This window comes from Eptesicus fuscus, chromosome 12 (assembly GCF_027574615.1).
Source record: "Eptesicus fuscus isolate TK198812 chromosome 12, DD_ASM_mEF_20220401, whole genome shotgun sequence".
NCBI classification, from domain to species: Eukaryota; Metazoa; Chordata; class Mammalia; order Chiroptera; family Vespertilionidae; genus Eptesicus; species Eptesicus fuscus.
In genome coordinates, this window is record NC_072484.1 from 39045112 (window position 1) to 39053295 (window position 8184).

Here is an 8184-nt window from a genome sequence, read left to right on the forward strand (position 1 = left end):
TAGAATGAAAGTGCTAAGTAGAGATTCCAAAGGGGCGTCAAGGGAGTGTAGGCATTGGAGCCGAAGTATTCTGACCACAGCCAGGATCAGCAATGGCTTCAAGGAGGAGTTTCATCTTGAAAAGCAAAGAAAATTCTCACAGGAGAAAATGACTTTGGGCCAGAGGGCATATAAGCTTTTGGAAGATCTGCATGATCAAAGAGAAGGAGGTGTGACGAAATATGACTTTCTGTTTTAAGATGAAGGCCCTATGTGGCAAAGGAAAGAGAATAAAGGCTTTTGTTCAGCCTTTTTAATTAATACAATACTCTGTTTAATGAAATAGAGGATTGCCCTGTATTTCATTCATAGATTTCAATTTATAACATAATAAAGCGCATTCGTATCAGTCTGAATTCAGTTGCAAAAAGAAAGAAAGAAACAGAACTGCTCCAGATATATTAAACAGAATGGGAATTAGGTGCTTTCATAACGGTTGGGAAAACTGAAGAAAATCCGGGATGACTAGCCTGCCAGTTCCTGGGGGGGGGGGGGGGGGGGGGGAAATGGGAGCACCACAGCTTAAGTGCTTTTCATTTGATGATGCAAAAGGAACTCTAGGATTTTTGATTCCTCAGTTTGCCTAAGATTAACATATAGTAGGCATCCTGGGAATGTTGAAAGAATTAGCATAAGCGAAGGTCAATATTCCATAAAAGTGCAGATGTGCTTTTATTTATTTTTTTATTTTTTAAATATATATTTTATTGATTTTTTACAGAGAGGAAGAGAGAGGGATAGAGAGTTAGAAACATCGATCAGCTGCCTCTTGCACACCCCCTACTGGGGATGTGCCCGCAACCAAGGCACATGTCCTTGGCCGGAATCAAACCTGGGACCCTTGAGTCCACAGGCCGACGCTCTACCCACTGAGCCAAACCTGTTTCGGTGCAGATGTGCTTTTAATAGAAATTTCATTCTTGACTCTCCCAAGAGCCTTGCACAATACCTCACATATTAGTAGGCAACACACTAATGTCTGTTGAATGAATTTCATAAGAAAGTAAATAAATCAGATATTTCCTGTTACGGTAATTTCAAATAAATTGCATCATTTTTGCCGCTCTTTAAAAGGGATGGTGTGTATCTAACCTTGCAATTTTGTCACATGTGATCAGTGATATGATGCTGTTTGTATACAGCACTTCATGATAAAAAGTACAAGTTCTTGTTTTTAAAATTCAAAAGTGCTGTCAAAGAAAATGACTTTGAAGTCATTGACTGTTGATGTCTGCAGATTTAAGAAATGTGCCTGAACACACACATTTGATCTTATTCAGGTTGGGTGGCTGCCTTGACGCATAGCCAGAAATGGAGGAAAACACTTGGCTAATAACATCCTAACTCCCCTTAATGTTTTTGTTTACTCCAGCCTTGCATGACCAGCAGCAGGGTAATTGTGTTAAGTTTGGGTAAAATAGTTCTCATCACACAGACCCCCAGCAGGGCACAGGAAGTTAGTTTAACTAAACCGTATCTATTTTGGAGCAGAAATACATGTACTAAAATAAAAAGAGAGAAAACCTTTTTCACAGCGAGGACATTAAAAAGCCAAACAGACTTGGGCTGGTGGATTATTTAATATAAGGTGGATGTCACAACTTAAAATTCCTCATTAGTTAGACATGTTGAGAGTCCTCTCTACCATTCGATGAAGAATGTTTCTTTAGAAGAAGATACATACATGTATCTGTCTGTCTCTCTGGTTTGGAGATAACTGGATATTTTGGAGATGTAGATAGATGTCGATAGATAGAGACTATCTCTCCAAAATATCTAAAAATCAAATATCAGCTTTTGATATTTACTTTTAAAGTGATCATTTTGTAGCATCAGGAAAAATATTTCCAAATCCACTTGGAGGAGGGCAGTTTCTAAGGAGCCTAGAGCAGGACAGTGCAGAGGGGCAGTCACTCAGCGAGCACGCAGAGCAGAACTGTACCCTGGCTTCTTCCCGGCTCCCGGAGTGACTTCCACTCCTCGTCTAAAAATAGGGCGGAATGGAGATGGCTTCACATGCTCCCACCTCCCACATATGTCCCAATCTTTTCCATTATTGAATTTAAAAAAAAATCTGCTTGCGAATGAATCATTAATTCTATAAAGGCTTTCTTCTGTTTCTCTGCACAGGTAACGTTTTGTTTCACACGTATCAGAGTCACAGAGTATTTCAGTCTTGGCTTTTCTTATAATAAACCACATTGCTCATAAACATCAGCAACACTTTTGGTTGTTTGTTCCAATTTGTCTTCCTTTTTTTGAATCGAAGCACCATGATCTTGGCTTCAATTTTCAACCCAAAAAGCTGAGCCAGTTAGGGATTCCTGAAGGTACAGATTTTGATAACCTGTTCTGATTTGTGTACTTCTATTTAGCTTTTCATAGGATTCTGAACATAATTTCTCTATGAGTCTTAATTTTTTTTTAATAAATTGGCATCAGGCATGATGACTGTGAACTGAATTTCTAATAAAGGGATTTTTAAACATTCTATGTCCTGCTCTCTTCGCTATATAACCAGGAATTCACGAAGGGACCTGACCTGTGTGCCAGCTTTTCCAGGCAACTTTGGGGCTTCCATGTCACTCACATCTTTCATAAAGGAAAGGGGCTATTATGCGTGCACTGTTTTCATTAGGAATACAGTGGGAACATCTTCATTAGAAACGGAGGGTGCGCTTGATGTGCTCTGTTGTGATAATGAGGGGAAGGGTGTGAACGAGAAGATAAGAGGAGCAAGTATTTAACTGGAAGCATTCCACCTGGCTTCTGCCTCATTTTATTTAATTGGATGAAGAACATTTTCTGCCTCTGAAAACAGCCAAACGTCCCAGATTGGGAGTCTTTCGAGAAGCCAGGATTTGAAGACGTTGATAGCAATGCTTCATGGCCTTCTTCCCCTTCCTGTGGGTGCCTTGGTATTTTCAATGTTTAAGAGGGCAAATGGACTATACATGGGACCTTTGGAAATACGTGGAAGATGTAGTTTAGCAGGGAAAGCTGCCATGGTCTTTTCCTAGCCAGTCTTGGACGAAATTGTGAACTAGATAAAGTCTATTTTCAAGCCTTTTTTTATTACCTGTCTGTATTTCTCTTCCACTTTCAGCTTTATATTCTGTCCCCTTTATAAAAACTTGACTCTTCAGTGTCCTGTCCCTTCAGATCTGTGCTAAATAATGTTACGAATGAGTAGGTAGTCAGAATTAGCCAATAAAAATAACCGGATTCCCAGGTAAATTTTAATATCAGACATACACACAAATAAACATGTAATTTAAGTATGTCTAATGCAATATTTGTTGTATATCTGTGATTCGAATTTAACTGAAGGATGCCCTGTATTTTATCCGACAATCCTATATACTTGTGGTTTGCAAATTTATTTTTCAGGCATGCCTCAGCTTAGCAGAGGTGCAGTTGGGGAGTCAAGGTGCGGAGATGCAGCCACAGGGGTCAGAGGGCGGTGGAGAGCATGGCACACTGCTCTTCCTCTGCTGGGTGAGCCCTGCACTCCCCTGACTGGGTTGGTACATCTGTTTCATTTGACATAAGGATTTTGTTCCTAAGAAGAGGAATCTAGAAACTACTAGTTGTCCTAGCTGACTTCCATTTGCCTCTCCAGATTCACTTCCCGTCTTTTCCCACTCTGCTCTGGGCCCCTGGAGACGAATGGACATCAGTGGGCTGTCTTGCCCAGCGGCTTCCGGGGAACTGTTAGGAGATTGAAGATGGGGAGAGTGAGATTCGAGTCTTTAGTTTCCTGGCTCTTTACCTACAAAATAATTCGGTAATTTAAATTCTTTTGCTCAAAAGGAATTCTATTGCATGTAAAGAAGAACCCAACTAACTGTGGGTTAACCCAACTGTGCCTTATGCAAATAAAAATATATTTTTCTCACATTCTGAAACTCTGGAGGCAGGCAGCTACTGACGGTATTTTAGAGGCTCAATGATGTCAAGCTGGAACCTCTCAGATCTGTTTGATATTTCCCTCATGGTTACAACGTGGCTGTCAAAGTTCCAGACATCAAGTACATGTTGAAGGCAGAAAGAAGTGAGGAAAGAAAAAGCTTCAATGTTTGACACTTCATTAGGAAAGTGAAAATTGTCCTCAAAGACTCCTCATAGATTTCACTTATGTTTCATTGGCTAGATCTTTGTTATATATTCCTCCTGGTTGCAAGGGATGCTGGGAACACCAGTATTTAGCTTTTGGAGCCTCTAAAAAGAGTGCAGGAGAGAAGGGAGTTGCGAATGGTGTTGGCGTAAACAACCAACAGTTTTCAAGGGGACTTTGCTTTTGACAAAAAAAGTCTAAGAAGTCAGTGCCTTAATCCTAAAGAATAGCTTTTTAATGGAATAATTTACAGATACTGTAGCTTGTGAAGAAGTGTTTCAGGGAAGAGTATTTCATCATAGTTCCTAATTTGTACTATGTAAATTATTATATCTATCCTTTAACTTTGGTTAGAATTTTAAAGGCAGAATAATCTCAATGGATTAAGGCTTTGCTCAAAATTATATTGCAAATCCTCCCATACTCCCTTTACACTTACATTTTTTTCTCTGTTGTATGTACTATCTGAATACACAAGCAAAATGAACTCAAAACAGTTGAAAAAACACGGGTCTAGAAACTAAGTGATTGGTTTCTTTCTTTCTTCCTTTCCACCAAAAATCTGTGTGTTGAGATAGTTTTGTCTTTGTGGACCAGTCTTTCTTATCTGTAAAAGGAAGGCTATGATGGTCTAGAAGATCATTTTATTCAAAAAATATTTATTGACCATCTACTGTGAAACAAACTCCTGTCAGGCTCCAGGGATTGATGGGCTGATGATGAGACAGGCAGGGTTCTTGCCCTCGTGGTGCTTGCATTCCAATGGGCAGAGACCGGTAAGAAAATAAACAAATGATAAAAGATGTCAGCTAGTGATTGGTGCTATGCAGAGAAGCCTAATACAGTGATGTGAGAGTAAGTGCCCAGGTGCCTGTTTCAGATAGTGTGGTCCACAAAGGCCTTTCTGGGGAGCACCGCTTAACCTGAGATCTGAATGTCTGTGTGTTCATGTTTGCAGAGCTTTGCGCCGTGTCTCCTCTCAGGAAGCCTATGAATATTAGCCCGATCCCCTATGATCTGGGTGCCAACGGGATGGAGTACATGTGTGTGGAAGGAGAGTTAGCTTCGATGCTTCAGCTCATGTTCCATTGGCAGAGAAGGCATCACCATTTTTAACTCCTGCTTGAATATTTTTGAGGGTTTGCTTTCCATATTTCTGCTTTTGTTATCTTCTAAAAATGTATATTTGCTACAGTAATGAAATAAAGTATAGCAGAGCTTATTTGGGTGCCTTTCTCTAAAACGCAACTTGGGAGATGTTTTTCCCTGATTTTCTTGGCAATATTATTTCATAAAATATCTTAGATGTTTGTTTGATAAATAAACTAAAAGGTACATTGTTTGTTTTTCTACCTCGGCTTTCTTCTGTCTCATCCATCCATCTACTAAGCACTGACTGAATGCTACGTCCTGAAGGCAGGGCACTGGAGATCTTTGGGAGGGCTTCGGAAACATAACAAATGATCTGAGGGCAGAGCCTGAGCAGAGAGACATGTACAAGGGCTGAGCAAAAGACCCATTCCTTCTGCCTGGGGAAAATCACAGAGAAGATGAAACAGGGACTCCAGTAAGCCTTCCATTCCCTCTGCCCATCACTGGGAAGGAGCTAGATTTCTCCAAATGCTGTTGGCAGCAGAGTTTGGGATTACTATCCTGGAACTGTGGGTCAGAGTGCTGAGACCACAGCTAAATCTGCTGCTGTACAGTTGTGTGACCACCAAGCTCAGGCCACAAGTTTTCGATGTGTGTTTGTAAACTAGGCATCACTACCTATTACCTTTTACTTCCTTTTTTCATTTCTTCCTCTGACTACATTTAAAATGTTTTTGTATTACACAAGGTTTTAACACTAGAGATATAAAAATGAATGAAATCGAGTTTACCAGGCCAACAGGGTGAGATAGGTCTAAAATAGATAAATTAAAATAGAAGCTCTGAGTGCCCTTAGAGGACTGCCTGTCTCACAGGGTTACTGGAAGACAGCAAGGAAATCCTTGTGAAAGTGTTTTTGAAAAGGCAGGAAACTAGGGGTGAGCGAGTGGTGGTGATAACAGAGGAACTGGATTCAGGAACTGAAGACCAGCATGCTGGAACTCCTGTCCAGTGATGGTGTGTAGGTACTCTCGGAAGAACTTGATCATTGGGAAGTCATTTCACTATCTACAGGAGGCTCATGAAATTTTCAAATTTGAGGTTAAGTTTAAGTTGACTTAGGGAAATATCAGCTTTAGCGCTTTTGAGGATGTATTCTATTGATTAGAATCAAATCCCAAAAGCACAACCAGAAGGAACATTAGCAGTAAAGACATTTTCACATTGTCCCTTGGAAAACTATGCTGTTCCTTTAATTTACCGAGATGTGTAATGCAGCCATTACGTTCCGCTGTGTTCATTTTCTCCATGACTCTAGTGTGAGCACATCTTTAAGCAAATATTGTGGTTAGTAGCATGGAGTTTCTTCAAGAGTTGTTGCCATCACAATTAAAGATAATACAGTCTTGTGTCGGTGATACTTCTTCTGCCCAGACGTGGGCCAGAATATCAGGCCCTAGAAATGCTTGGGTCAAAGGTTCTTAGGCAAAGTTGGCTTCCTGTTCCCACCAACACGGGGAAGGAGAGCTTGAAGGTAGTCTGGTCATGGTCCATTCCACCTGCGGGCTCCCTTTGAGGATTTCCTAACTCCGTTCAGTCCCTGACGTACCCGAGAACTTGCTGGAACACATCAGTGACTGAGGGGAAGGGATTCTACCTCTGCCTTTCACAGACCTCACATATTTTCAGTCAGTCATGATCCTGTCCATCATCAGTCTTTTTAGATTCTCTCAGTCTCATGAGGGCATCTGAGCAAATGTCTGGACAGGGAAGGAGTCGGGAAGCTTTGTGTAGTAGAGTCTGGCTCTTCCTTTAACCCAGGCAAATCTTTGAACTCTCCAAGCTTCATTTTCTCTAGTCATCAGCAGAAATAGTATTACATGTCCTACATACTCACAGGCATGTTGTAAAGATCCAAATAAGATAATTTGTGGGACGATATGCTTGTAAAGCTATAAAACACCACACCAACCCTCATATATAAATAGAATGTTTAGTCTCACTAGCTCACAATTATATCCCATGATACAGATCTGCTTGCCGTCCCTACCCTGCCCTGTTTGAATATAAAATTGTGATAAGCATGGAGAACACGTGTGCCAAGGGTGTGCTCATAATGTAACATGATGTCTCAACGTTCTTGGTAAAAAGCTGAGCTCTTTAAATGCTTCATGTCCCCTTCAGGATAGATAATGGGGGAAATACTTGGTCTGCTATCCTATGGTTATCCTAGTTGGTTGCTCTGTGTCAACTTCAGATATTCTAGTCTGGTCTGGCCGAGGAAGGCAAAGTTGAGAACAGAGAGTAGAAAAAACCCCTGTCTCCTGAACTTCTGCCACTCTTTCCTGGGGCTCCCATCACCCCAGCATTCATGGGCCCAGGTAAACATGCTTGGAACACCCAGGCCCAAAACAACAAGGGGGATGGCTGGTACCTCCCATTCTAGCCCATGTGCTATACTAGTATTTTACTGCAGGAACTATCCTACTAATGTTCTCATAACCCTGGTAGGTCCCCAAAGCCTTTGTGGTGAAGTCCACATTCCTGAACTTGATGCATGCAGCTCCTCAGGCACTGACATCACCCCCTTTATTTTCTCAGGTCTGTTGGTGCTCTTCCACAGTAACCTGGGCCTCAACCAGCAGAGCCACCTGCTAAAGTTAAAACAACCCCTTGAGAACTCATGCTTCTACTTTGAAATGCCCTCCCCATAATTAAACTTCAGTTATTCTGCAAATCTCAGGACAAGCCACAAGTACTTTGAGAAGCCTTCCCTGACTCGCTTAAGCTGACTTCAGTGTTTTTCCTGTGCGCTTCCATAGCAATCTGGTCAGAACTTTTATTTCGTATGTATTACTCCATGCTCCAAGTTTTTAGAGTCTGATCAGGCTACTAGACTTATTTTCTTAAAGGCAAGGTCTGATTTGTATTTGTAT